This window comes from Mus caroli, chromosome 19 (assembly GCF_900094665.2).
Source record: "Mus caroli chromosome 19, CAROLI_EIJ_v1.1, whole genome shotgun sequence".
NCBI lineage: Eukaryota > Metazoa > Chordata > Mammalia > Rodentia > Muridae > Mus > Mus caroli.
In genome coordinates this window covers 46,296,897-46,301,448 of record NC_034588.1, presented here as the reverse complement: position 1 = coordinate 46,301,448, position 4,552 = coordinate 46,296,897, and the positions used below count along the sequence as shown (strand labels likewise).

Here is a 4,552-nt window from a genome sequence, read left to right as displayed (position 1 = left end):
CATGTTTCTCATTATAGCCCTTGAGTGCTGACTAGTCTCATGTTAATTTGACAGAAGCTGGACTCAAAGAAGAGATCCTTTGGAAAGAAAAAAATGCCTCCAAAAGATCCTGCTGTAGGACAATTTCTTAATTAATGGTTGATGGGGGAGTTTCTAGCCTATCCTTGGTGGCACCATCCTTGGGCTGACGGTCATGGGTTATATAAGAAAGGAGATTGAACAAGCCACGGTGACCAAGCCAGTAACCCTTATCTCTCCATGGTCTCTGGATAAATTACTCCAAGTTCCTGCCCTGTGTGACTTCCTGTCCTAACTTCCTCCAATGATGGACTACTATGTGGAAGTATAATTCAAATAAACCCTTTCTCCCAAACTTGCTTTTTTTCAAGATGCTTCATTGCAGCAATAGTAATCCTAAATAAGACAACTTGGGAAATGTTCTGAATTTATCAAGTCAGGAATGCAAGTACAAGGTAGTATCCAGGGTGTTATTCACCTAGAGATTTACAATAGGTAAAGACTCTCTTTTACCTAAATCTAGTTATATATTTGAAATAGCATATATTATATTGTATATAAAAAGGCCACAGGTTCAAACCTGAAGCTCACTACTTTGACAATCAAAGGAACTGAGTCAGGAGAGGCAAGTACAAGCTGACACTCATCAAGAACTGTCTGTAATCTGCAGACCACAGAAGAAGCCTGGCTTTCTGTAGATGAGAAAACATGACATTCACTGGCTAAAGGGAAATTGGCTTTATTGTTAGAAATTAACCATTTGGAAAATAGTACTGATAGCACATCTTATAAGGCCACAGTATTTGTCCTGGATTGTCTTCTGACTAGAACAAAAATTAGTTTTTGTTCGTAACGTGAAATAGGCAAAATCATTGAAAAGGTTATGCGTTTGGTGGGAGGGATTCTCAGGGGAGAGAATAAAACTTTAGCAGTTTCTTTGAAGTTAATTCTGTCTTCAAGGAAGTGAGTATTTTGTATGCAGAAGCAAATTTCATTTATAAATGTGCACAGATTTATAGCCATATTCATAAACACCGACCATTGTTTATTTGCATTGTCTGCCATTGCCACATTTCTGCAAGTTCTAACAAAATGTTTCCTTGTTCAATCCCACCGTTACCTCTTGCGCTTCCCCTTTCACAGGTCTCACATGTCCTCAGTTTGCTGTTGGGGCGCCCAGGTTAATGCTGAGGTCCGCTAGACCTCACTAATCAGGAGATTCTTCGTATGTTTACATTCCAAGGATGACTGCTTGCAAGCAAAATTATTGGTTTTCTCCATAAACATCTTGGACAGCTCCACTGGAGGCAAGAGTTAGAGGACACAATGCATAGAGATTCCTGTGACTTTCAGAGCCTCACCCCTGCTTTGGAGAGTTAAAGCAGCTAGGGAGTAGTAGACAGGGCACCCCACCTACTTACTCTTTATAATGTAGAATATCGCCACAACCACAAGCATTCCACTCACAGTCTAAAGATTAGTTTTTCTTTTATCATCATTTTGCCCTTTGGGAAATTAAATGAAATCTTTGTGCTTTAAATTGAGTCCAGATCTCTCTTATCAAATGTATATGTCTGTGGTTTGGTAAAAGCTGTGAGCTGCATTTTGTCATGGATTCCAGAACTAGAAATTGAGGCAATTGTTTTTAAAGGTGGACTACCGCCTTTCTGGGTCTTCTTATTCTATGGATATGCGACTAAACCCAGACTTAGGTTCTATTTACTTCGATGGCCCTATTAGCTTGTAAAAGGTCATGTTAGTTTTCATCTTTAAACTGTACCTGGGCATCATGACACAGCTTTTGCTTCAAAGATGCCATCGATATGTTAGCTAACCTCCTATAAAACTGTTTTCAACAGGTCACAAATGTCTACTTTGCTTTTTTTGTTTGTTATTTGTTTGTTTTTGTTTATCAAGACAGGGTTTCTCTGTGTAGCCCTGGATGTCCTGGAACTCACTTTGTAGACCAGGCTGGCCTCAAACTCAGAAATCCACCTGCCTCTGCCTCCCAAGTGCTGGGATTAAAGGCGTGCGCCACTACCGCCCGGCTTATTTTCCTTTTTATGAGGAGATAGAAAAATCCCTTCTCTATACTGATATCAGAGTATTAGATGTGGAAGTCATTGCAATTGTGGGTAGAGAAAAACATGGCATCCATTTGTGAATAAAGTTATGAATAGGGGATGAAAATCTTGGACTTAGTCTTTAAAATTCAACACAAAGGCTGAAGCTAAACCTTCATTGGCTAAGCGATCTTTCTAAAAGTTCGTCTGCCCTTTTGCCTTAAGAAGTCAGAGATAGGCTAGACAGAAGCTTCAAATTCTCATGCCAATAACCACGAGCAGAAACAAGAGAAAACTGCGGGTTAATAGCAATGAGTAAAAGCGAGAGTGGTCTTATTTTCACCTTGTATCTGTTGAGTCTGAATGGCCATACTCAGCATAGTAAATAAACAGCAAGGGTTACACTTGCTGTACTGGATAGTTTTGTGTCAACTTGACCCAGCTGGAGTTATCACAGAGAAAGGAGCTTCAGTTGGGGAAATGCCTCCATGAGATCCAACTGTAAGGCATTTCCTCAATTAGTGATCAAGGGGGAAAGGCCCCTTGTGGGTGGGACCATCTCTGGGCTGGTAGTCTTGGTTCTATAAGAGAGCAGGCTGAGCAAGCCAGGGGAAGCAAGCCAGTAAGGAACATCCCTCCATGGCCTCTGCATCAGCTCCTGCTTTCTGACCAGCTTGAGTTCCAGTCCTGACTTCCTTTGGTGATGAACAGCAGTATGGAAGTGTAAGCAGAATAAACTCTTTCCTCCCCAACTTGCTTCTTGGTTATGATATTTGTGCAGGAATAGAAACCCTAACTAAGACACTTGCCCAAAGCACTGTGAAGGAACAGGAATAGGGTAAGGACAGCCATGGTTAAAGGAATGATAATTGTATTATGTCTCGGGGCAGAATGCCATTCATTTCTTTAAAAGGGAAGTTTAGTATGGAATTTAAAAACATTACTTTTCATCCAGGAAAATGTGTCTCATACTCTTGATCCATTCGAATAGAATTGGACAGCTAGAGAATATAAATCCGTGGCAATTCACAGAGTAGGCACTCTAAGTTTCCATGTCATCGAGATGCAGGACATAGGTTTGGAGGGAGTATGTTGAAGACACAGAGGACACTTCAGTCAAATAAGATTCCTAAGATCATAAAGAGGATGGCTTCTTAACTTAGGATGTATGGTATTTCTGCCCTTCTATGTATATCATAATATATCATACATATATACATACATACATACATGCATACATATATCAAGTGTAAATTTAAACTCATCGATGAAGCTATTAACTTGCATGGCTTATATTAAGTAACAAGTTGTTTTAGGGTTTCTTGTTTCCCAGCTTGGTGCAGAGCTAAGTGGAGTGCATGACTGTTAGTGTGTGAAAGTAATATTGGTTAAACTGGATCTTCCTGTCCCTTCCTCCAGGCCACTGAGATTATAGGCATGTAGAGTAGAGCCTGCTTTTAACTATTGTCTTAAGTTGACTGTTGAGGTCCCTAGCTCAGGTTCTCCTGCATGCAAATCTTAGGAGGGCAGAGTGACTTGACGACAGTTTGGAAACGTATAAATTTCCAGCTTGTCAATTCATAATTTTAGTGCTTATGTCACTTTGCACGAAATCACTTAGACGTCAACAATGGAAGAGGAAGTATTAAAGCAGAGCTGATTTCTCAAAGTTTCCCTCTTCCCCTCTGAAGAAGGAAAAATGCTATTGACTGCTATAAGGGCCGGTGGAACACATCAGGCAGAAAGTAGACCCATCACTACTGTTTCTTTTTCTCACTCTTAGAAAGTGAGTCTTGTCTTTCGCAACTGCGTCTGCAGCCATGAGTATGCTCGGACCACAGAAGGGGCTTGCTTCTAGAGTCCTCTGCTGTGGTAAAAAATTCTGGTTGGGCCCCCTTGAGATCAATGAAATCGCCAGTGCCAACACCAGTCAGCAGATCAGGAAGTTGATCAAACGTGGACTGATCATCTGAAAGCCTGTGACTATCCATTCCTGAGCTCAATGCCGGAAAAACACCTTGAAAGGACAGAAGGGCAGGCATATGGGCATAGGGAAGGGGAAGGGTACTGCCAATGCTCAGATGCCGAGAAGGTGACCTGGATGAGAAAGATGAGGATTCTGTGCTGGCTTCTCAGGAGATACCGGGAATCTAAGAAGATTGCCCACCGTATGTATCATAGCCTGTACCTGAAAGTCAAATGGAATGTATTCAAAAGCAAGTGGATTCTCATGGAGCACAGCCACAAGCTGAAGGCAGACAAGGCCGTGCAAGAAGCTCCTGGCTGACCAGGCTGAGGCTCGCAGGTCTAAGACCAAGGAAGCAAGAAAGCCCCGGGAGGAGCGCCTCCAGGCAAAGAAGGAAGAGATCATCAAGACTCAGTACAAGGAGGAAGAGACCAAGATATAAAGCTTCCCTCATGTGGGAAAGGGGAAAGGGGAAAGGGGAAAGGGGAAAGGGGAAAGGGGAAAG

At 41.9% G+C, this 4,552-nt stretch overlaps 1 pseudogene; it reads left to right on the top strand.

The window, feature by feature from the left end:
• The first annotated feature begins 3,901 nt into the window (after positions 1-3,901).
• Positions 3,902-4,489, top strand: LOC110285331 (annotated as a pseudogene).
• The last annotated feature ends 63 nt before the right edge of the window (positions 4,490-4,552 follow it).